The following is a 26,428-nucleotide window of genomic DNA, read 5'->3' on the forward strand; positions in this document are numbered from 1 at the left end:
CCCTAAAGTGCACTTGCAACATCACTCCTAGCTAGCTCTCACTCTTGGATCCTGAAAGAGTTCACCAGCTGCTGCCTGAGTACACTGAAAAAGAATAGTATGCATTTTAAAAGTATGTGTATTGATGAACTTTTAGTCTTTTGGAGAAAATTCACTGCATTCTCTATATTTGCATTATTTAGTTTAATGTATCTTTAAACCTTTGCTGAAATAGGAAAAAAAGCCTGCCCAGAGTTCTAGGCAACAAGGCTGCAGACCTTCATCCCCTCCACCAAATTCACTCCTCATAAACGTGCTTAGTGTCACCCACAATTAGTAAAAACCAGCTCTTATACCCATGTTCACAGAGAAACACCATGGGAGTAGCCAAGATATCAGATGCATTTTAGAAAACAGTAAAGCACTATAATTTCCGTGTTTTATTCTGGAACAGCACATTCCATCTTAAGTAGCAAACCTTCAATCTCAACCACAGAGGCTGTTGTGGTTCTGCACGTACATGAACTCAAAACACCTTCCATTTGTGCAGCCTGTTGCATGCATTTTATACCTGAGCTCTATCCCTACAGCAAAACATAATATTAACACCAATTTTGAAAAAAATTACAAAAAACTAAACCCTTCAGCCTCATGTATTAATTTATCAGTTCCAAAAATGTTTTACTATTTTATTATACATGCACTGAGCCCACTTTCAGAACCATCCAGTTATAATCTCCAAGCACTAAATTAGCTACCGATTCCTTACTGAAAAGCTCACTCCAAAGGCATTTTCAATAAATAAGCAGAATCTCAATTAGTTTGTCTTTACCAAATGTAGATCAAGAATACGTGAGCATTTTAAGTTGTATTATTTCAGCAAGCATAACTAAAGTATTGCATTATATTCCCAGTAATACCTCAGTAAAAAGCTGACTTGGCTTCAAAAGGTAAAACCTGGTGAGTGGAGGGAAGGAGAGGCGATCAGGTCCCTGTGTGAACAAAGGGGACATTTTGCATGTCACACAAACATGGAACATAGGCACAGATTCTGAGTGGTGGCTTCTTTAAGCTACTGTGTCCTGTCCTGTTTGTGATAATCTTTTTAGCTGACTTTGCACAAACAGTACAACTTTTGTTCACAGGCAGCAAAAGGAAGCAGAAAATGGAATTTGAAATGTAAAAATAAAATAATTGTGGGCTATAGACTATAATTTGATTTCATGCTCTACAAGGAAATGAAAGAGGACTTCCTTAAACATACTTTTTTTTTTTTTTAAATATGCTTTTTACCATGTTAGGATTTCCTCTAGTGTAGAAGAGAAAATAGGATTGTAGAAAATGTACCGTTCTCAAGTATCATTGCTACTCAAGGGCAAAGCTCTGTTTTAATGTGCACTTCCCATTCTGGGGAAGAGGAAATTCTTCAATTAATAAACCGGGTGGACTGAGGCGAGTTTTTAAGGTTTAATCAATTTCATCTGCACACAGGATAAAAAGACCAACTATTCTACCATTTTTACCTCCGCTATTCCACTTCCAAAAAAAAAGAAAAAAATTAAATCAACGTTTTATTTTAAATTCTTTGAGGTTAGTATCTCCTGTCTCAGGAAATATTGTCTATATCATGCAGAGAGTATCCAACTTCCCCTTTCACAGCCCCCTCCCCCCACTTTTTTTTTTGTTAAGAAACTTTATTCAGAAACAACTAAATTATTCCCTGTTTCCATATAAAGTTGCACCCTGGGAGATGTTACAAGTCACACAGGATTTTGCTAGTTACCTTAGGGGAGGCACTGCGATGAATAAAGAAGATACAGGATATGGAATCCCCCAAAATTCAAACAGAAATAGGAGGTGTGATGCAGGGAGAGGCATGCACTCAACTGGGGAACGTGAATTACACATGAAGAAACCTTTTGTAAAGCAATGCAAATTGTGGGTCAAAACTGATACAGCTTCTGTAAGGAAACACTTTGAAAAGGAACTCACGGAGCTCAAGCATCCCACCATCATTTCCAAAGCAGGCCATCAGTAGCTCAGAGCACAAACAGGGAGCTGTGCAGCTTCAAACTCCAAAGCATTTGTAACATCACACAGAAAGCATCACACTGGCAACCCACAACATTTCTGAGTGCACAGTAAAGCTTAAAATTAGAAGCATTACGTCATTGCATGAATTCTCTTCAGATGAAAACCAGCCACTATGCTTGGTCTGTAACTGAGAGCTAGGAAGGGAAAGCAGTGTGGCCATAAGGGCATAATTGGAAGAAGTCCATTTCTTGTATCTCAAATAGCACATCTATTACAGTTCTTTATTTGTAAATGTGAGTTCAACTCAACTACAAGTAGTAGGTGATAACTTCTTACAAGAAATAAAAGGGCTCTTTTATCCCCTTGAATATACTTTATACTTCATCTGGCAGAAGTAACAGTGTGCCATATTGTTCTAAAGAGGATAAAGGATAATGCCTCTACCATCTCCTTTGTCAAGTCATCCAAGCATCTGTCTTGTTTGAGTAAGTTCTAACTACATGTCAGAAACAAATCTGTGCTCTTCAAAGGCCTGTAATGATTAGAGTATGTCAATAAGCTTGATCAGCCATGCTGAAGTAGCACAAACAAAGCTGATAAAGCCTCTATGAAGGTCATGCTAAGAAAGACTGAGGAGTATCTTCCAATAATTTTTACATGTTGGTCTAGCCATTGTAATATTGTACACAGGATTAAGTTTATATGAAATGGATGAGTTATTGAGAAAAAAAAATCACAAACAAACCTTAAAGTGAAAACACTCTGAAAAACACAGAACAACACAGGAAGAAAGATTATCGGGAGATCCTTCGCAAGGATTTACAGAATGTAAGGAGGCCCATGTTGCCTTCAGCCTCTTCAGAGGACAAGCTTGAGAAACGTCTGCATACTTTGGTAGTTTCCACCACTTATGGAAGAGAGACTACTCTTAATCAAGGCAAATACAGGATGCCCTTATTGCAATCTGACTAATTTCACTGGTTAAACACACATTAAAATTACACGTAGTTTTGTAAAAAAATATGTTAAATTACAGAGAAACCTTCCTCCAAAGACTTCCAAATAGAAACTCACTACTAAAGAGAGATTGCTATGAGCCTTTTTAATTCAGCTAACGAATTAATTTCCTATACTTGTCCTCCCCTCTCCACAGCACAAACAGAACCTCACTACACCTCACCTCCTCCCAGCCTGAGCATAAGCTAGAGCAGCCCAAGTAATGGCCACTGCTAAGGACACATCCTTCCACAGCAAAGGAAAGGCCATGACTAACATCCTTCACTTCCATTGTAAAGACAAAACACGCAAGGGAAAAAGGCAATTTTACCCACGTGGTTTCGAGCCAGGGCAGTCACACACTTCACTTTATTATTGTGCTGATCTACATCACTGCCTGCACACAGGAGTGAAATAGAAGCAGCTGTCAGTGGAGCACAGCAGTGAAAAGGCTCTGGCACCTGGTCACAGAGCCTGCAGCTCCGTGAGTTGGGAAGTTCCTGCTCCCAGTTACCTTTCCCCAACACTGTGCTTATTTAGGCCTGCCACAGTTTATGGGGGGTCTGACGAAAGACAAAGTTGAAGCTCAGACTAGTCAGCTCAACCCAGCCACCACAGAGAGCTCTCCCTGACACTGGCGTGGTGACCCCGCTCCTGCAGCGCTCCAGGGAGAGCCAGAGCTGGCACAAGCGAGGCAGCAGGACCCAACAGCCAAGAGCTGCAAAGGTGAAAAGGGAAAGAGCACAGCAAACCTCCTGTTCCTAGGGACAAGGTGCTGCTGCAGGCCAAGGGGTTCACTGAACAGCGGCTTGAGGAACTACAGAGAAACTTAAAGCTGAATAAACAGTCCACATGTTGTTAGGAAGAATGGAAAGAAACTACAGTGCATGTGTATATATACAAAATTAGTGCAATTACTTCAGAAAATGGTGAGAAGATACAGTCATTATATGCTGTTCAATGCAAAACTGTTTTAAGTTTAGAAGCAGCACAGAAAAGTAAAGTATTAGACTTTGCCTATATGCAATATAATATTGAAATAAAATACTGCATTTTGATCTGGTCACTTTCTGGAAAAGGAATCTTAAAGATAAAGTAGCTTCAAAAAAGGAAACAAGACAAATGCAGTTTCACAAAGAAAAGTCCATGTTAACAGCACACAGTGACAAAAGCAAATGAAGTTGAGTGAAAGAAGGGAAATAAGACACCTCTAATAAAAGAACACAATCATATAATTTTAAGCAGCACAACATTTCAAATTCAGTGCTGCTAAATACCATTTGTCTTTAAGTAATTCAAAATACAGCTTTGATATTTACACCATTAAGATTTTAAAGCTACATCCAGCTAGATGAAGTTTAATTTTTTAATAAAACATTTGTGATTTTATCCTCTGAAAGAACTTTTAAGATGAAACTTAAAGAAAGGGATATTTTATTCCATCACTGACTTTGTTTGTCCCTCAAAAACAATAATTTCTACTATTTCCAAAGAAAATGTAGCAAACCAGATGAGTGACTACTACAGTCTGGCATTTAAACTCCTGTTCTTTAAATAAATATTTCTCAAAAACCAGAAAATCACCCCAAATGGAAATCCTATAGACAATGAGGGGAGAGCAAAGCAAACAATCCCTGCCTTGTAACATGAAATGCCATGTAATACATGGCATGTGTAAAAATGGAGGCAAAGCACCATATGAGAGAAGACGTCATCCTTCTTCCATATGTACGAAGGTCCTTTACTTTAATATTACCCTATTACTAGATCTGAATTTCTATATTGACAGGGCACAAACTGGACAGAGTACAAAACAGACCTCTACTTAATTTAATGCTGAAAACATAAACTATGGTACAGTTTAAAAAAGCCTACATATCTCGGAAGAGCAACAATCATTCTGAGTAGACACAGATGACGGCTACAAAAAAAAAGGTAGCATTTACAGAATTACTCAATACCATGGTATTTCAGCTGCATTAATTTGTTTCTTGGCTTGAAGTCAAAAGTGCACAAATTGTGAATTAGTTAGCAAACATTAACTTTTTAAAGTGTCATTCATACATATGTACATGCAAATACCGTCACCAGTAAAAGCTGAGAATTTAAATATTTAGGATACTGCACAAAACTACAGTTTTAGCATTTTAGACTAAATGTCATTATACAGCTCATCAGCCATGGAGTACAATCTGTGGCATATAGTAAGAAAAACTATTATTTCATAGACTTAAAAGCAAAAGAAAGCACAGGAGAAACCAATTGGGTTATTACTATCCAAGTAATAAACCTGATTTGTCCAGGGGTGTTTGGTGGGAATTTGTTTGTCTGGTTTTTGCACTACCTGCCTATACTACACCTAGCAGAAAAAAGTTCAGTTTCATATTTTGGAATTCAAGCTATAAAACATTTCAGGCTATTTCAATATTTCTAAGTTCCCAAATGTCATACAGAAATGGCATCTGTAATTCCACCAATTCATATCAAACCCAAACTTAGAGATTGGCAATGAAGTGCCCTGTTCCTTTTGCCTGGAGTTGTTTAGTTCATAAAATAAGATTTCTCAAACAATGTGACAGTAAGTTGTGTAAGAAACCAACACTTTATCTTCATGCTTCAGGAAAAAAAGTGCAAAGTAAAAAAAAATGGAAAACGGATACTTGTAAACCCCTGCTTTGACCTCCTCAGATGATATTGTGTGCTCAGCGTTCTAGTAAGCTTTCCTAGTGCCTAATGAGTGATTAGTTCAAGTTTCAGACTTGTTACTCAGAGGTATTTTGTTTTGGTATCAAGGCCACGTGTGCTTTTGCACAGCTCTGAAGAGTTAAATGTAAGGTAACATTACACTTGGGCCTTACATAGTGACCATAAATTGTCCCTGATGGTCCATAAAGTCTTTACTGCAAATAGTGAAAAGCAAACAGGTCAGAGGAGCAAGAAGAAAAAAATACCCTTTTTATAGTCCTGACCCACATCAGCTTTACATTTGCTCTCTACAAGATCTCCTGCCAAGTTTCAAGAAAAAAAGGAACTATATTTGCATGTGATAATGTTAAGTATGTTACAAAAATATAACTACAAGTATGACCATTCTGTCCTTTGCGTCTTTCAAAGATTACAAAGACCATCTTTGAAGCTATTTCCAAGACCTGAAAGAGAAAACAGTAGCTTAGCAGTATAAAAAGAATCAAACATCTGGAAGACCTGCAAAGGCTGAACCTGCACCAATGAGGACATGAGCCCATCTCCAGTTCTGACTGACTTCCACACATCTGGAGTCCTCTGCTCCATCTCTAATGACTCAGTTCACACCACACAGAAACAGACTAGCCCCAGCTTCAAGAATGTTTCACCTGAGGTTACTCCACTAACTGGAGTGTGGAGATAAATATTGAGTGAACGCCTCTGTGGTACCTACAGCCATGGAAATTCTTGCTACCTCCCCGATACTACAGGATGCTCAGGCCAGAGCTGACAGCAACCTACACCAGTATGCCTTTCACTGTGAATGATAAGTCATGCAAAACCAGCTTTATACTGGAAAGAGAAAAGCAGTACAAAGATTACTAGAATAACTTGATCTTTTTTCCAAGACTGTTTCAGGAAGAGAAGCACATAAACAGCCACCAGTGCACACATTTTCCCTCAAAGCAGTGAGCTCTTTCAGTATGTGAACTCCTGCATTAGCTTTCCAGACAATTTAACACTCTGATTTCCAAGAGCAGACCAACTGAAGTATTTCCCAAGCAATGTGTTCGTATTTCTGCCCATATTTGAATCTTCTATTGCATACAAGCCCAGTATTGGACTCAGAGGGGGCAAAACCAGACTCATGAACAGTAACTAAGAAATTTCTATACATTCTGTTCTCTGTCAGTACTACTTCACACTCAGCTCTTCAACTTGTCAAGTTAACATTTGTACAAGATGGTAGCTTTCCATTAGCATATCTAGGATTCGATCACACCCATGCCCCCATGTTGTAACACAAAGAGAACCAGCACATCTCAGAAATCCTTACACAAGCAACACACAGCTTTAGTACTTGATTATCTCAGGATGAAAAGAATGTGCTATGCTTAATGACCAAATAGTTGGTTTTTTCCTTCCCAGAGGACTGGGGAACTGTTACTACAGTGCATCTATTGCCTCCCTTGGGATGCTTTGGAGAATTACTGAATTATAAACATCTTAGAACATGTTAGAATTTCTTTAAGCATATTTTTATCAGTTTAAAATTCGATGACAAGGACACTTTTTTGCCAACTTTTGTGTTAACTTCAAGTCCTGCCTAGCCAAAGGATATCTCACTGTAAACTCTTGCTCACTCTTCTGCCATATCTTTGAAAGATCAGTCTAAAGAAAAGTTCCATGCAGCAGTCACTGGAGATAAGGACCATCACACAGGTAGACAGACCTGAATATACATTTAGATATGCAACTCCAAACTTCCAAAAACCTATAAACAGCAGTTTGCATGCAGTTGAAAACAGGTACAGATATGAAAGTTGTACCTGAGAGATACTGCTGAACCATCTTGAAATTCTTGACTCCAATTAACTTTTCTCTACTTATATTCAATGTTTTAGGCCAACAACTCTGAAAATCATGGAATGCATTGGAGTCCCCAAGAAACACACCAATTATCACCTTGATCACAGAGATTTGCTACAGGATTCTCTTCTTTCCACCCCTCTGTCAATTCAAGGACACTAATCTTACAGTGCACCTGCAGCTTTAGATAGCTCAACCACCACCAGTAAGAAATTGATTTAAAACCTTGTAAAGAGCAAGAGCATATTTCGACAAGACTAACAAAAATAAGTTTTCTTAAACAATTCTGTCACCCAGTCCAAAAGTAAAACTCCCAACTCATCAGATTCTAAATCATTTTTCTACAAAATAAAACAGTGTCCCACACAAAGCTGAAAAAAAAAAAGTATGTGATTCTGCCCTTAAGTTGTTACAAGCCCTAAGCTAGCTTGTCTTTGAAATAAAGTAAGAAAAAGTCTTGCACCCTGCATTAAGAAGCTTCTTTTGTATTAAAATCCAGTCCTATTAGTTTTTACAACATTGCATGCAACACACTGTCCTAACAAAAGAGTTATGGCAGAGTATGGGAAGCTATTCCTGCACAGCTCTCAGATGTGCTTCATCTGAGATTGTGAAACAAGATTTAAAAAAAATTAACAGTTTACATTTTGCTTTTTTTTTCCTTCTCTCCTGTCCTCAAAAAAAAATTAAAGATTGCTAGCGGCAATGAAAAATGCATTCTTTAATTTTCTGTTCACCCTCCACAATACTGAAATAACATCAGTCAGGGTTATAAACATCTGTAATTGCCAGGGGAATGTACAATACATTCAGAAACTCCAGGCCCACATATCCTGTAGCTCTGTACTTCACAAACAAAAGGTTGGGGAAAGAAAGAGGGGGTGGGGTACAGGGAATAAAGGCTTAAAGATTAAAGTCACAGGCAGAGACAGACGGCTCCGTTTTTTAATAACTGAAAACACTAGTTGTGCCTGAATGTGCTCATTGTTTTATGGCGGGGGGGAGAGTCTCTGCATGCTGGACTGGCTGGCGACAGAACTGCCTTTGCATCAAAAATAAGATTTGCAAAAAAAAAAAAAAAAAAAAAAAAAAAAAAAGAAAAAAAAAAAAAAAGAAAAAAGTCACCAAACCCACACCCTAATTCACCCTCTTGCAATGGTTAATGACGCTTTTAGGTAGCAGTCAACAAATTATCCCACCTTACCTTTATTAAATTGGGGATAACTTCATGGCTGGAAGTATTACCTGATGGAAACAGTGTAAGACACGGCTGCAGAGATGGCTGAAGGTTTTATGCTGTGAAGGAACACAGACTAGGAACAAGAACAGTCGTACATAACAAACAGGCATGTCTAGGGAATAACAAGCTTATAAATCAGTTTCTGATAGGTTCTTCACACAATAAAACCAGTGCTGCAAGGCTGAATTATGGTACAAGCAGATTTTTATATGGTTTCAAGAACTTTAGCTGTCATGAAGAAGTTCTTAAGTCCTTACTTTTTAAAAGCATCAGCTATATTTTTAGTGAATGAAAAGTTTCATGAGTTGGGTTTACTTCAGTCAGTAAAAATGCTATTACCTTAAAATACTGCACTAGAGCATTAAAAATTTGAAAGTGTTTCTTGTACAATTTAAAGTAATTTTTCTCTCAAATATTTAGGAGTACAAGCACTTGCATACTATATGGCTACTCAATAGCCATAATTATAAATGTATTATTTTGAAATTCCGTAATATTAATTTTTCTATTCCAAATCATCTAATACTTCTCATGATCTATTTCAGTAGAAAAATTTTTGTGGGTTAGATCCCACCAGGGCCTAGGTACCCATCAGTGCAATGAGATCAGTTACAGAGCTGGGTGCCAATGACTACAGGTAAGCAAGCAGCCCCAACAAACACATGTAAATAAAATAATATTAAATCCTTCTTTCATTTTATTCTAATCTAGTCTCAGGTATTACCATAAGAGAGCTTTTGTTTTACTGCATTTTTTTTTTACCTGCCAACTTTACTTTAAATATAGACAGAAAGGAGATAATTCAGTAAGACAACAGGCTCTTTCATCTAAAACCATGAAACTCCCAGTCATAACTTCTTGGGGAAGCCTAAAATAAGAAGCAGGGAGCCACACAACAGGAGTCAATGAAAAGTAGTCTCCTGCCCCAAGCGAGCATGCTGTGCCGGGAGGAATCAGTGACCACAATACACAGGTCCTCAGCCAAAAATGTCAGACCTGGAATGCTCCAGCTATCATCCCCTCTTTGTTGATGCAACACTTTTGCATCATCAGCCACTGGACATCTTGTTGAGATTAAAAATATTGTGGAGAGTTACTGTCTGTTCAGCAAGGAAAAAAAGACAAGAGCCCATGTCAGAAAGGGAGGGGAAAGGAAAAGCCGAAACATGAGCTCATAAGCCTGATGTGGAGAATAAAGACAGGCTTTGTTTTACCTCATTCATACCAAGTACAAACAAGAGACTCATCACTGTTTTGAGTTTGAACTGCAAAATTTGTTTTGTATGCAGCACTGCCCATTTTTTTCCTCACGTTAACTCAACTACCCATCTTTTTCAAAAGTAGCTCTGGTGATGCACCGATCTATTTAAGCCTAAATGAAACCTGTCTAGTAGCAGACTCTCATTCTGCCTACACTACACATTCTGACACTTCAGAAGCACCTACAAAGGCATTCTTACATAGTAAAGACCAGCTTTGGTTATATCATTGATGTTGCCCTGATGTCCTCATGCACTCAAACAAAGTAACTAAAATTAAAATATAGGAATATTTAAAAGAAAATAAAAATCACTTGGAGGACACACTGGCTATCTAGCCACACTAAGAGTTAGGCAACAGTTATTAAACTGGAGATATTTCTTTGGGCAAAAAGCATTAATTCTTTTTAAACTTTCAAATGCAGAATTCAGTTCAAAAATACAACACAATGTTTAAAAGGTACAGCCTTTGGAAGATTAGAGGTAAAAAAAAAAAAAAAAAAAAAAAAAAAAAAACATAGAAAAAAGTCTGTCCTCTGACAGAAACACTACCCACCAGTACTGTCCCTAAAAGAGCTCAAGGACAATACCAAAAGGCAGCACGGAAAGCAGAGTCTGGATTCTACTTTCGTGCTCTTAGGAAAAGGCGAAGAGGGTGGTAATTTACCGTGTACAACCAAGTTGTACATGAAAGTTTAAAACCAGCCAATTAAAGCTAACATTATGGAATGGAACTGAGGTCCGAGTGGAACGCATTAGACACGCATTCCACACAACGGCTCCAGAGTCCGCCTGCGAGGCGGATACTATGCAAAGTACAAAGGGTCAAGAAGCTCCTCTCAAAGAGAGCCCCAGCTCTGACCAGGAGTCAGGAGAGCCTGCCCAAAACAACCAAACGTGGTGCACAGCTACTAAGTGACACCAAGGCTGCAAAGCCAAGTCATCGCCTGCATCAACAGAATGCTACGGAGAGAGTTTGAAAATTCGTCAATCAAGCAAGGGCAAATCTCACCACAACTGAGAACCAAATGGAGGGGGATAACAAGGAACAAAGAAGAACACCCCTAAAACTAGCAGCAATAAACATGCCTGTATCAGTTAAAATTTCTTACATATATCCCTTTCATACTCAACTACTGTGTGTCCTCCAAGTGATTTTTCTTTTCTTCCAGCTACAGCTCTGCTTCTCTTAAGCAATGTAGAATGGGCAGAAGAGTTACTAAGACCTAGTGGGAAGCTGGAAGACAGCAGCTACCTCAAGTTACCAGGACTATGTCACATTTTGCCTCAAGAGTCTTCTGTACATTGGAGCACGGTGAACCCCAACTTTGATGCAAGCTTCTGGATTTCTGGAACAGTAATGCAGAAAACTGTCAAGTTAGTATTCCAGCCACAGAACATAAGAAAATGGAAATACAAAGAGAGAACAATTAGGGTATTTCTTGTACTTCAACATACAACTCCACACACGTGCAAACTGGGAAATTAATTCAATGTCATGATAAAAAATTCTCTGAGATTTCTGTAACACTACCACTCTCCAAGCCTTCACCATCTCCAAACACCAACAAGAATTATAATATTTACCAGAACAGTAGCTGGATCAAGGATGAAAAATAAGATGCATGTCAAAAAAGTAGGTTGTTCTCAAAAAAGACACCCTGCAAACAATCTCAGTTTTTATGTCAAGCTTTGTTTCAAGCACACACATTACTACACAGCTATAGCAGTGCAGCTTGCAGAAAGAAATCTCAAACAAATCAGTCCCAAACACATTACGGATACCAGTTCTGTGAAACAAAATACTTTCATTCTCTGCAGTGTGCACAGATAATTAGAGCCAAACTAAACAAGCAATACCTTGGAAAACAAATGTTTCTGGACACATTCTAGGCAGCAGTCAGTTACCCTGACTTGCCACCATGCTAAATATTAGCAAAGCACCTAACTTGCAAATTTCAGTGGAAGGGGAGCTGAAGAGTTAATGCTGCCATTAAATTGTTCTGGCTAAAGTTTTAAGACTTTATACTGAACTACCAAGGGAAGTTTTTATATGCAAAAATCACCACAAATGTATCACTTGAAAACCACAGTCAAAGTAGAGATCGATTAGTTTATTCTCAGTTCACTTTAACAGAGTTTTCCAGGTTTGTACACAAAGGCTGTGTTTGTCTTAAAACATAAATTGGATTCACCAATCAAATTTCATGAAAGCTTTATTTTGTGTTTAGCTGTCTGGCCTTCAGCCCATGGCAAACATCAGGCCCTGCCCAACAATTCACTACCTAATCATGACAATAGCAAGCATAATTTATTATTCCAAGCATATTTTGCATAATTTGTTATTCCACTAAGTGACATCACATTTTGCTAGAAACCCTTCTCCAAGAAGGCCATTACCAAGCACAGGGTACTATTTCACACCTCCTGCCAGGCCAGCACAAGTGCTTCTGACAGTGTACTTATTTTTATTTAAATTTTTGCTGACTAGGATTGCACAAGATACACACCTCATTTCAGAGCAGTCCCAAGGGGTCAACAGCCATGTAAATTTCACATCCCAGTACCTCAGAAAAAAACAAACTATATCATGTGGATATGCTATCTAAACTGCCAACACCACAAAGCACTCCAGAAATTATAGGGTGTATGCCATTTGTGTTTCACATTATTACAATCTCCATATAATTAATAAAAGTCCACTAAATAGAAAAGGTGAAGCTCACCGTAAGGGAAGAAAGCCGTGTAAAGTTTAATTACTAAATAAAACTAGGCACAATACTTGTCAAGACTAGAATTTACACTGTGCTAAGAGGGGCTGGAATTTAATGATCTATAACCACATCGAGATAAGAGACAGTAGCAATGCCTGAGTAAATGTTGTCCATAGGATTAAGAGGAGGCAAGATGAAAAATCTAAGTTATCATGATTTATAGCCAGATGACTTCTTTAAAAAAATTTTACAACAGAGTGAGTGCCATAACGATATTCCAAATTTCACTGGTGGAATATTGGTTTAAAAATCAATACTGTAAATGTTTTGAATTATATAGTTTATTATTTAACATTAGATATTCATGTGAATGAACTTTTACAGCCAAGGAGCAAAACACAGACCTGGCCTGACTTCATACTGGTTTGGACGTTAATCCTGCAGACTGCCTTGCTGAGTTCATTCTCACAAGGCTTCATGGATTTAGAACACCCTGAAGGTGTTCTAAAAGGGCACTGAATTGGTACTTGAACAAAAATACAAATATGCATGGCACCTCACAGATAAACAAGGCCCTAGGTTTGCAAAGCTCATGGACTAATTTTAGACACCTTGCTCCCTAAAATAAGTATTTTAATCTCTGACACAACCCTGTTATTTTATTAAGTTTTATACTTAGAATAGCATAGATCTTTGTGAGGAGAACATACAGAAACCATCAACATACAAAAACAGGCCCTTTATCTCTAAAAGCCCTCATAAATATAGGAAAAGGATTTTCAATTATGTACTTTGAAGAATTTCCAAAAGCAAAGTTGTTCAACGCAACCCTACACAGAAATTTCCTAAGACAGCTCAAACACTGTAAACCAGAACATTATTATCTAATCATAGATACTTCAGTATAATTCAGAGCAAGTCCTTCCAGCATGTTCTCTAGCACGAGCAAACAACTGAATAAAATACAAATGTTGACACAAAGCAACAAGCATTTTACAAGCAGTAGTAGCAGTTTCTGTAAGCTGACTTTGCGAGCAGTAACACCTGTGGATTAAGCAAAACATCACTCAAGCTCAAAACCTTCAACAAGTTGTGACAAAGTAAGACCATCATAAGCTAAGTACAGTGGGTCTCACAGTTTTGCATCCCACACTCACCCTCCTGTTTCATTTAATCATTGCAAGCCACTTTTTTTCCTCACAATTCAAAATTTAAATTTTCAAGTTAAAACAAAGGCTGACAGCATCCCCAGGGAAGTGGGAAGAAAGCCTACTGAAAACAAAAATCTGCTCAGAATACACATTGCTCTGCCACGCTCATGTGACCAGTTCTCAGGAATGCTGGCACTGTTCAAATTATTCACTCGAAATAAGGAACAAACAAGAATCTTGGATAAACAAGAAAATAACATGGAGTGCAAGGCACTAATGCTGCTACTCCAAAGATGTAACAGTAGATTTGCATTCAACTGCACATTGCAAAAGAACACCAGTCCCATCAAAAATTCAAAGAGCAGCAAGAGCAGGCACTGAGCCATCACTCTCTAGCTAGGATGGGGTTCTGGAAAAGAAGCACCCAGAAGTGCAGTCAAGTCATCTGCCCCTGCTAATCTAAGCTCTGTGACTAAGAGAAGAAATTCCTAAGCATGAATACAAAACAGGAACAAAAGTATATCAAGTGTACAAAGAATATTTAAAGATGACATACTTCACTCTTTCACAAAACCCCTTCTTGGATGCCCTAGCCTTGTATGAGCCTTTTTTATATTTTTAATTATTGCTTTTCACATTTTGTTAGGTCTCCTTTCCCATTCATATCTTGTAGACTCAGAGAGCACAATGGTTTCTAAATTGAACTTCCTGACAGCAAGAACTAGAATTACAGAACAAGGGATGGAAAACTCAGAATGAGAATTTAATTTCAAAAGAATTTAAGTAAATATACTTGTTATCTAACCACTTCGGCCCTCGCATCAAACGATGGAGACAACTGCTGTTGAACAAGCGTATAATAATAACAGAAGAGAAATACAATGGAACTTTATTAAGCATATTCTTACTGACAATTTACTGCAGACTTAAATTCAATTTTGTTAGAGGATTTCCTTACAGTACTTCCAATAAATTATTTTTATTAGTTATGTTTAAAATGTCATAGTTAATTTGCTTTTGAGGAAAAAATTATCTTGACATTTCATAAAAATATAAGATTGAAATAAAGCATATAAAGAGGAAAAAAGGTATGTAGGTACATAAAATGAAATTGTCTAATGACTGGTGTACATAGAAGAAAAAAAATCAAATAATCATAGAAATGGATATTTAATTTTTTTCCTCGCTTAATGAAGTAATAACAGCATCTGTTTATATGCTTTTTACTTCTAGAGTCCTGTTAAAATCAGGTGTCACTTCTTGGGGCTGGAGAGAGACGTGAGACACCACAAGCATTCAGGAAAAAAGTTTTTAAAACAGTTTTCTCATCTGTAGTGACCATGTTTTAAACATACCTAATGTTTTCTGTTACTCAGAAAAACAAGAATTCAATGTACAATGAGAAGATTTGCCTCTCTCCAGGACCTAGATTCTGTTGGTCCATGGAAAATTGAATCACAACATCTCAAAGTACACAAGTTTTAGGAAGGGCTTTACCAGCAAAATGAAAGCTTTGAAGTTTTCAGTCCCAAGAGAGCAGCATCAATCTCTTCCCTCTGCAGCAGCACTGAGCAGGCAGAGAAGCCTATTTCCCTGCAGCTGTGTGAATAAACTGGAACTTGGGCTTGGACACTTAAATCTGAAAGCAAAGCCATCAGACTTTAAAACATGGAAACAGAAAACATGAAACCAACAGAAGTGAAGCAACCTGTGTTATCAGCAACCCAACTCTTGCCACGAATCACTGTAACCTTCAGTCCAACAGTGCCCACCTAAGCTTAACCCCGGTTATGATACAAAACAAGCAAGGGCAGTTTGTAAAAGTATCAAAATCCTTTTCTTCTCCCTCTTACTCATACAGGCAAGGACACCATATAAACATCAAGAAATTGGTTTTTAATCCCACTTCACATTGTCCCTCCTCTTTTCCTTCTTCCTTGACACCACTTAGATCTTTTTAATTCATTTCTAGAACTACGAGCTTATGAACATAGAGAAAATCTGTTCTAAATACAAGCTTCCACACCAGCCTGCCACTGAGCTCATTTCCCTGTACCTAAAAGAGGCACACCATGAACCACTGGTGTTCTGCTGACAAAGCCTATGGAGATGGACATCAGAAAAGAATTCTAAAAGTCCAAAGCTGTGGAAAAAAAAAAGAGAAAACAACAGCAACAAAAACAAAAAACCACAAAAGAACCACACCTCATTTTTTCCTGTTTTTTTTTTCCCATAAAAATCAGGTAAGACTATAATTTAAAATTATGCCAAGGCTGTAAATGCCTCTCTACTGCTTTCTTTCGGTTCTTATATGGCAAGAAAAAAAATCTGATTAAAGTGCTCAACATCAGCCAAATTCAATAAACCAACACTATCTCTAACTGTAAATGCATCACTAAGGTAAATGAATGCATAATTGAAGAGTACTAATCACTCCTTAATGAAATGCTGAAATCATCAAGAAAGAACACAGCCTTGGTCATTAAAACTCAATTTTTTTGGGTGCTCAGAGGTAACAGAAATAGAAAGACAGATTACAACTCATGCATTTAAAGTATTTTACAATGATCATTACCACTTAGCAGAAAAACATATATTCTAAAACATATTTAATTTTGAAAAACTGGCTTGATATTTTGCTGACCTATTACAAAGTCACAATTGCCACCTATAGACTATGCCCAAGCATTCCAAATTTCCATCACAACTTAACCACACAGCTCTACTCTTACAATAAGTTCTCCTAACCAGCTTCTTGCAGCTGAGCTCACCTTGGCTGTTTTTACTGCATCTCTACTGTACAATGCTTCTGACCCAGAAATTAATTTGTTATTGTTAGAGAACAAAAACTCCACTTTAGCTTCCCCTTAGCAGAAACAGATTTTTCATTCACAGAACTTATTTATTCTGTTTCTGAACAAACAGTGCATAAAGAGGAACCGGGACAAAATTACAACTCTTTAACATAAAGCTTCTAAATAGAATAACAACAGCCCCAAAATGAGTGTATTTTGATGATTTCATCATGTCATCCTGAAAATTTTCAGCATCCAAAAACAACAGTTAATACAGGTACACTTGAGATGCTACAAAATTGTTAGCTCTCCAAAAGAAAGGGAAACTATCATATGCTACTAAAATAAATATTAGACAGCTTCTCCTCAAACATTCTTGTACTTATTTTGTTCCAATTGTTTTTACAAGAGCTCATAAGTTACTGCAAAAAATTTAAAACTGTATACAAGCCTTGAAAGGATACTGTCAAATAATTTAAATTTCACTTTAGTAATTTCTGGTTTTACCTAGGATTGACTCAATTATATCAAGAACATAATAAGAAATTCCATAAACCTGACATCACTTTCTATGTGATCTATCCTTTTCCTAGCTACACTCCATCATTTTCTTAATGAGACAAAAATAAATATCTTTACAATGCAAAGGAAAAAGTAACAAGTACAGTGACCAAAATAACTTTCATCTAATGCATCAATTTGACAGCAAGTCTTAAAAAAAACAGTATTCTTTTACATAGTAAGTTTAGTACTCACTGGTTTCTTGGTGCAGGGTAAGTAAAGAAACAGCTAAATTTATCTTCACTTTGATTTGTTTGGCTTTAAATTACAACAAAAAAACCCACATTCAACCACATTAAGCGGTGCTGGACATTAGTAGAATAATCAACTATATTATACTGTATATAAAGTTAAAAATTAATTAAAAGCACATTTAGGGACATACAATGAAAATGAAAGAACTCCCAAACACCTGCCTCCACGTGATTTGTTAGTGAACAAATTTCAGTAATGAAAACACCTGAAACAAACTTTCTGTAAAGACTAAATTTTCAGTCACTTTTTTTTTTTTTTAATAGAATTTAGCATCAGTTCAAATTCTTTTGTTCCCTTAACCAGAAAAGTATTTTCTTTGCACAAGTTTGGTACAGTTCAATTTAACCAAATACACTTTTTTTTTGTATTGCCCCTAAAAGCACTATGCAGCACCACAGATGGGTGAATCTCTTCTCACAAGAGACTTCAGTTCAACACCAGTTTTAGGCAGGAAAAGCCACCATTGCTGAATATGGCAACACACACCAGAGAATAAATGGAGAGCTCAACTACAAACACATGGGCACCACAACTTTATCACAACACTTCAAATAATAGGAGAATCTCAGCTGATAGTCAGGTGAAATATACACTCAGAGAAGAAAACACTCATGATGGTCCCTCCCACAAGGTGAAAACCTACCAAATAGCAAGCAAATCCAAAGAACAAAATTACTTCCTTAAAAAAACTTATCAGGGGTGCCTGACCTGTGACTTTGGAATTTTTTGCCATACAGAAGAATAAATATTAAATATTATTTCAATGGTTTTATTATGTCCTTTATTTATACATATATAAACAAACAGATGTAATTTCAATGTAAAAACTTGTTTTTCAGGCTTTAAGGAGTTTTTAAAATTAGGAATATTATCATATGATTTGAAGCTATAATATATCCAGAGAGAGGCCAGAGTCAAATGCCCAAAGGTAGTCCCTCAGGTGACCAGTACTGCTGACATGTGGTGGCTTCTTGTTGATAAACTTTTTAATACCCTAAACTGAATACTCATCATTTCAGAGATCAGGGAAAGATTCTAATGCTGAATGCTTTTAAGAATGATGAGGTTTTGGGATTCCTTTAGTCTTTAAATGCAACATTAGACACCTAAAATTAGGTACTATCTGAACCATTTTCCTTATTCTCTGATGGAAAGTCTCTTAGTCAGTTCTTTTGATGCTTTTAAAGGATAGTTCCTGAATTGTAATTGAGTAAAAGCTCAAAATGTTTTCTACTTAACACACAGCTCATTTTTTTCATCAATCTTCAGAGTTAGGGGACAGCACAGTCCCAAAATTATGTACATATAGAACTGCACCCTAAAGCCAAAGAACACAAAATACTTACGTGAATGTTTCCATCACACAGCAACACTGCTGCACAGGTACACTCCAATTTTTACAGCATGGGGCAATCTATCTCTACAAAGCTATCTGCAATTCTTTGCATATCCACACTCACACGTACATTGGGCTCCTCCACAACCAGCCCCACCACACTGGTGCTGTCCTTCAAGCTGCTGAGCACCTCCAGTAAGCACTGTGAGGGTTAACACCAACACTTGCTGGTGAGTCCCAAGCCCTGTGCAGGGGATCATTCACAGAAACTCCCTCAGCCCACATGTACTGCTTCTTCCCTCCTGTCCCAGCCGGTGACCAACACACCAGAGCTGCTGCCGCTGCCGCGCTCACCTGACAGGGACAGCCCAGAGCCAGCGAGGACCGAGCTGTGCCACACCAGCTCTCTGCACTCTCAGCCACTCTTGAAATCATTTCACACACTGCAATGTCAGCGTGGATAACCACTGCCAGAACACGACACAGAATCCCCCCAAGTCAACCACAGGTTCAGGTAATCGTGACCTCTCTTTTTACAGCATAAATGCATAATTTCCACACCACTCTTTGATGAAGGGACCACAGACTTAAAAAGAGGAAACAATTACAGTCATTAGAATTTCACCCAAGCGTGAGATTTAATCTCAGGCCATGGTCTTGCCAATGGCTGTGGGGGTCTCAATGGAGACAAAACTGCTCTGTGGGAGAAAAAAATGCCTTGATGATGACATTACTCAGCAAGAGAGACTGAGCTTTGTCTCCCATCCAACAGCACAGTCAAATACAAGGAAACCATTTTCCCTCCCCCTCTTCTTGATCCTAAAAAAGAAAGCTACAATTTTGTTTTTCTCTCTGAAATGCAGTTTTTGCATACTTTGGAAAGCTTTCTTCCCCAAAGCAATACTGCTGGAAGGCTAGTTTTTAATATAAGAGAAGTAAATTTAAGCATAAATAAACACCTATGACAAAAAAACCCCACATTTCCTATGCCTGACCTTATTAATATGATAGTTCCATCAAGAATTCTCAAAACACTTCTATAGCTTTTTTTTACTCAACAGGTCCTTCAAGACCATTTCAAATTTTACATATACAGGAGAATCATATCTAAAGTATGTTCACCTGCTCTACAATGTATTGAATGGAAACAAGACAGGTAAAACTTGGCCAAAAAAAAATTAAGGCAAAGTTTCACAACTAAAAAGAGCTCCTGAGATCCAAGAATACCAGCTTATTCTCATATGCCAATTATATCTTGCATCCCAAATAAGACAGAAAACAAAGGAAAACCTAAGTCCAAAGGACAAGAAAGTGCTACAGGCAAAAATAATAAATTCATTTTTCCAGTACTGCAGAAAAGAACCAGATTTGCAGTGGACAAAAGAGTCATCATCATCCCTTCTATAACATGAAGCAAGAAAGGAATTTCTGAACAAAACCGTAAGCCCAAACAAATCATCTCTTCTCTAGAGCCTGAGGTGAGGGAGTCTGGATTTTTACCCAGATCAATATAAATCTCAAAATTCAAATCTCAATTTTTATTCCCCCTTATCATTCTTTACCTCCATGACACTCCTGAATACAATTTCTTCATTTTTATTTAAGGTACACTGTGTATTCCATTTCCTCTTCTTCTACTATCCACCAATTCCTTCTGCTGTTGCATTAAACAAATATATATTTACTATTGTTTGTCTGGTCCCAACTACCCTTAGAGTTGGTAATGCTGATAATTACAATCTAATGTAGGATTAATCAGCCTAAATTCGAAACTGAGATTTTCATTCAATTTGGAAGCCAACACTAAGCATTTCATGTTCACTTGAAGAGATCAGATAAAGCTCACGAGAACACTTTGGTAAAATAAGTGATAAGGAGATAGGAAATAAGAATTATTGGTATTTACTTAGCCTGCGCCACTTTCTAGAAGCAAATTGTTTAAAGGAAGCACTTCAGAACAGCTACCTAATCTGAATTTCACAAGGAATATTTTCTCACAGAAGGCACAGTACCTCTGCAATCCCAGCTATCCTTCGAGCTGTTCGAGGCTCTTTGCTGAAACTCACAAGGGTAATTTAAACTCAGTTTTACCCCATGATGAGCTGTGACCCACAGAACACAACCTGTTCAAGAATCCAGCTGGAAACGACCACTGCAAAACAGCTGTCCTTGCCCTTCAGCTTGCCAGGCCAACCTTAGGGTTCCCAGACAGAAAACAACTCACTGCCACAAGGAAAAACAGCTCTTTATTACACTTAACAGACCTTAGCAATGACAGTGTACAGGTTTGGTTTGCTCACTTAGTGAGATCTGCTGCATGTCTGCTTTACAATTATAACCTCCATTCTTCCATCCACATTTTGTTTTTCTAGGGGTTTTCATAAACAGTACTTTACAACAGCCATACAAAAACATGTATTATTTCAAGTACAAAACCCCCAAAACAAATATATTAAGGAAATTCAGTTCATGGCTCCATCCAGCTAACCAGCTATTAAAGATGGGTTTATACATAAGAAACATATTCTGCTTATATCTAGCATCTACGAATTGAAGACAACTTCTAAATCAAGATGCAGAACCAATACAGTAGAATCTTATAAGGCTGGTTTGTCAATTAGCAGATCACTGAGCTGCTCAATTGTACTAGTTGGGAAGCAAGCATATGCATCATCAGCAACAAGGCTACTTTGAAAAATGTGCTTTAAATTTACTTTGACAAGGGTAATTTTAACTACAAATATGCTCCATATTTTACAGTAAGTTGTTCTAGATTTTATGCAGTTATTTATAATACTTCACTACATCAGCTAATATTTTAAAGCACCTAAAAATTAACAAAGCTTTCCTGCTCTTCCCAACAGCTTACAAATAATTTAAAGCAAGAATAAACATGAAGCAAAAGTGAAAAGTGGTTATTTGATGAATGCTTGCACACAGTATCCTGGAACAAAGAAATTCTGGTGTTAAACCAATAGGAAAAAATTATCAAGCAGACTTGAAAAGCATAATTACAGCACTTGGTTATTAAGTTTTCCTAGAGGCTGTCATGGTTTTGTGTGAAATAGCAAAGTATCAAATAGCACAGTTTTGTTGTGTCCAAGCAAACAAACACAACCACTCAGAAGCTTCGTAGAAAAACTGCTACTTATTACCAAGGGACAATTTCCTATTCAAACAAGTTTCAATAAAACCACTCCTGGTTAAAATCTACACTTTAGATTGAGAATTCCATTATAAAGCACATCTTCCAAAAAGAAATACACAATTACTTTTATTTTTTAAACCACACACAGAGACCAGTACACTTCTGACAGGATTCTAAGAAGAAGCAGAAGAGAATGTGATTATTCACTATAACTTTTGATATCAGGAGACAATGGGTCTCTTGCTCCTTAGAAACTACTTGACAGAAAATGAACAGAACACTCCTCCTGCTTCAGTCTCTAATATTGCCTAAGAGTTGTTGTATAAGTTTAAGAAGTTGTTGAACATGTAACTTTTACAGTGAAATCAGCTTCAAGTCAAAATTGCAGAAAAGGGCATAGAACAGAAATAACAGCAGCAGTCTCACTGTCACATCACTCACAAAACCCACAAAAACAAGAGGCAATGCAATACATAGAAAGTTACAACTATTACAGTTATGACATAGACAAAAACTCCACAAGACCCCTATTTTAAAGAACCCTGATAAACCCCCCCAAGTTCATTCTACCCAATATCACACAACTAATCCTATTTCACACAGTAGTGGTTCAGAACAGATTTAGTACAACTAGCTTCCTTTTACCCAGTTAATAAAAGACATGGGGAAATGAGGGAGGAAATAAAAGACTTGTGCACACTAAATTCCATGGTTCCCACATCAAACCAGTTGCTTTTTCTCACCTGTTACCTGTGTCTCATGTCATGTGCAAGACAACACCCCACACACTTTTATTGCTTAAGGTATAAAAAGCACAACCCAAATTGTAGATGAAATAAGACTAACCTTCCTTAAAACACAGAGGATGTTTTCTTTAAGAATGAGAAAATTAACCCAGAGTTGTGTTCCAAATCATCTACTTAATTCTGTTTCGATTCACAGTGAGGTCACTCCCCCCAGGCTGACCTGTTACCCCGAGTACTTATCCCTAAGATCCTACAATGTAAGCAAACACTGCCCTCTTGTGCACTGCAACATCCAGGAGACAAAGTTCCATTTCAAGGGCTGTGGAGCCACGCAACAAAGTTTTTATACTGGTTGCCTTTCTTCATGCATAGCTCCTTAATTAAAAAAAAATGTGGCTTTCATTTTAAAATGTCAATAAAAATACACCTTCGTGTTGTCAGACAAGTATCTGGCACCAGCCAAGTTACAGTGACTAAAAAAAAAGACACTCTTTCAATTTCATTTACAGAAATAAAGTTTATTTGAAATTTTAATACAAAGCAGTGTCAGCAATTCACAAGTACCACGAACACAAAGACTCTAATAGGTTTTAGAAAACATTCCCACTAGTGCTAGCTGAAGTCCCTTAACAAGTACTTCCATAACATCAAGCACAAAATCAAGATTTGCTGATAGGAATTACACTACACAAGAGTTGCATGTTAATTTTACTTTTTTCCCCACCAGAACAGGGTTCATTATGTTACTCTTACTTCCAACTGGCAGCCAAAGATCTCAAGGCTCTCTGGTGACTCCTCTCTGAATAGAATGAAATCCACTAAATACAAGGCACTCTTTCCCTCCAGATGTTTCCCTTCATTCAACATCTGTACTCACAGCAAGTCATCCACATATACACCTACAACTATAAAACTACTTGCTCGCTCACCTAGAATAGAAAAAAAACCCAAGAATTGTCACATCTTCACAAAGATCTCAACAAACAAAAGCTCACACTGACAGAAGTGTGTTTTCATTGCAGTAACACAAAGGTAACCCCGACTTTACAAATCCTCTTAAAAGCTTATAATAAACTCAGCAAAACAGCTAATCTGTGATAAAAGGTGGGGATTTTTTGTGATATGTTAATCTTACAAATAATCTGCATCTCACTGAATTTGAATGCTGGTAGCAAGACCACATTCCCCTTGATCTCCCAAGCCTGTTTTCGTTGTACTCATTTGCATCAGCAAGACATGCTTTTGCTATGCTCATTTCCCCCTCTCCGAGCTCTAGTGGAAGTTCAAAAGTCTTGGCCCTTCCAATGTATCAGGTATGAATTAATACCCTTCCTTAGCTGAACACAGCAGCAAAGTGGAAACAGACACTTGCAAGGCAGTCTGCTTTGAAAGGAACTGCAGGGACAAATGGTGACAATGAAGTTCTAGTTATAAAGTAAAAAGGTCAAAGGTTCAGACAGGCATGAGGATTACAAAACTACAAGTTTGTCAGAGTTCCCCCCAGCCCAGGTTTAAACAACCAGGGTCAAGCAGTAGCTTTCCAATTAAAACCCTATAAGGATATTTAGTCCTTTGAACTTCATAGAAAAAAAAAAAAAAGACAATTTTCTGATTTAGAAGTTGTTTTGAGGACCCATCTCAAAATCAAACAGATAAAGGGCATCCAACAACAGCTCACCTAAAGCAAACACTCGGTATCCCTTGGCTGCTTGTGTGGGGGAAGTTGGGATGAGGTAATCATGTTCTCCTATATTAGTGTGCTGACCCTTTGTAGGGCATGAAATTAACCATCAGCAAGGAAAAAATCTGCTACTGCTTAAACTACTTTGCTACGCAAAGTGGTCTTAAAATGAAATATGAGGATTGAATTTTGTCTGGCAGATTAACTTGTCTAACCTCTCTGCAGGCATCCCTTCCTGCTGAACTCATTTGAGAAACTATTCCAGACCCTACTGGTGCACAGGTCTGTGACAAACAAATGTAAAAGCAACTCCTATTTTATTTCAATGACATTAGCTTTGTGGAAGATGAGGAGCCAAACATTAACAGAAGAACAGAAGCTTAAAAAACCCCATAGTGCTGTGACAAACTACCCCATCTCAGTATGAAATTCTACCAAAAATACCATCCTAAATCTCTACAGCAACAGAAGAATGCGGTTGTGACAAAAATAACAGTCCTGCATCTTGCAGTCATTCCTTCAGTGCACAAACCAAAGCGCAAGGCTGATCTGGGTGCTTCTTACTGCTTGGCACAAGTCAGACACAAATGGTTCCAAATATTGGTTTTCTTGCCTTGCTTGAGACAAAATTCTGCTAAAGCACAGGAAAAGTCTGACATTGTGTTTTAAAACAGAGTTCTGTTTTTATTGTTTGAAAGAGTAAGACAAATATATAGCACAGTCCAAGCCATACAGCTACCCACAACAACTTAATGCCTTCCTTACTTAATGCTACCCACAATAACTTAATGCCTTCCTGCCACAGACTCACAAGAGCCTTAGAAAAATATAAACCAGCATGGCTTGAATACAAGTGAGAGGCACGATGAAGTACACCAAGTGACTATTACTTATTCCATTCCAACCTTGACTATCACCTTCCATCTAAAACTTAAACAAAACATCTTGAGTGAAACTGTCTGCAATATTTCCCATTCTCAGCATGCAGGTTAAAAAAAAAAAAAAAACAAAACAAAACACTTTTGATTTAACATTTGATATGTTTTGTTTTCAAGGACAAGCTTTGCAAGAAAAATGTAGCCACACAGAATGAAATATGACTTCCATTTTTCATTCCAGTTGGTTACTGCTCAAATATTCTGCATTCATTTAATCCTAAGGTATTGTGTCTGAACAAGCATCTTGTGAGTGACTGAGAAGTACTCACAAGGTCAAGCACTACCTGGCATAGCATGACAAAAATGCAGTACTAGATTCTGACATGAAAAAATCCACTTCAGGAATTAGCTACATACAGAAGAATGTTAAAGAGTGGTAAATAGTAACATTTAACCTGTGAGCAGATTTATCAGCTTTGTACAGCAAAGGAATTAACTCTTGGAGCACTCTGGGAGCACAGAAATGATGACAGTTACAGAAGAGAGATAATCTGGGACACCACTGGTGAAAATGGCACTTTGGAAGAGAAGAGGCAGAAAGTGACTCCTCAGAAGGAAACCCTTGAGCTCCTCACCTCATGGGAGCCCTGAGTGAACAATGCTGGTGCTACCCTGCCACAGCACACGGTGTTTCCATGAGCTGGAATCACTCAAGGGGAAGCCAACTAGTTTATCCCACCTTCAGTGAAAAAAGAGAACTGCAAACAACAAGAAGATGCAACAACATTTTCTCAGCAGCAGCTTCTCCTGCAAACCCTGCATGCATATGACTAACAGAGTTCTGAAGCAGCCCTCTCATCTCTGCTGTCACTCCACCTTCCAAATCCTCACATCCAGCTCCCTTGCCCACTGGCATTCTAGTTTTTCTGCAGATCAACTTCCACCTGTAGCTACCCCAGAATGTGAATTCAGAACAGCAATATTTTAAAGAGGTATGGGAAATCTGAGGGGCAGAATAAACACAGGAAGATAAAGTACTTTGCACTTATGTCTTCATGAAAAACCACACATAGAGAAAACATGCAGTAACAGGGAAACCAC

At 37.7% G+C, this 26,428-nt stretch overlaps 1 protein-coding gene across 7 annotated transcripts in view; it reads right to left on the reverse strand.

Annotated features, from left to right (window-relative positions):
* EEFSEC (eukaryotic elongation factor, selenocysteine-tRNA specific) overlaps positions 1-26,428 on the reverse strand; it is a 126,354-nt gene that overhangs the window by 93,082 nt on the left and 6,844 nt on the right. Inside the window, exon 1 of one of the 7 annotated variants that reach the window (XM_068201933.1) lies at positions 22,869-23,011. The exons of 5 other annotated variants lie outside the window; for them this stretch is intronic. The gene's annotated coding sequence lies outside the window, so the exon portion shown is untranslated. Of the gene's footprint in view, positions 1-8,767; positions 8,895-22,868; positions 23,012-26,428 lie in introns of those variants that run through there. One more of the 7 variants, XM_068201935.1, reaches the window with a different exon arrangement.

Source organism: Anomalospiza imberbis, chromosome 11, assembly GCF_031753505.1.
Source record: "Anomalospiza imberbis isolate Cuckoo-Finch-1a 21T00152 chromosome 11, ASM3175350v1, whole genome shotgun sequence".
NCBI classification, from domain to species: Eukaryota; Metazoa; Chordata; class Aves; order Passeriformes; family Viduidae; genus Anomalospiza; species Anomalospiza imberbis.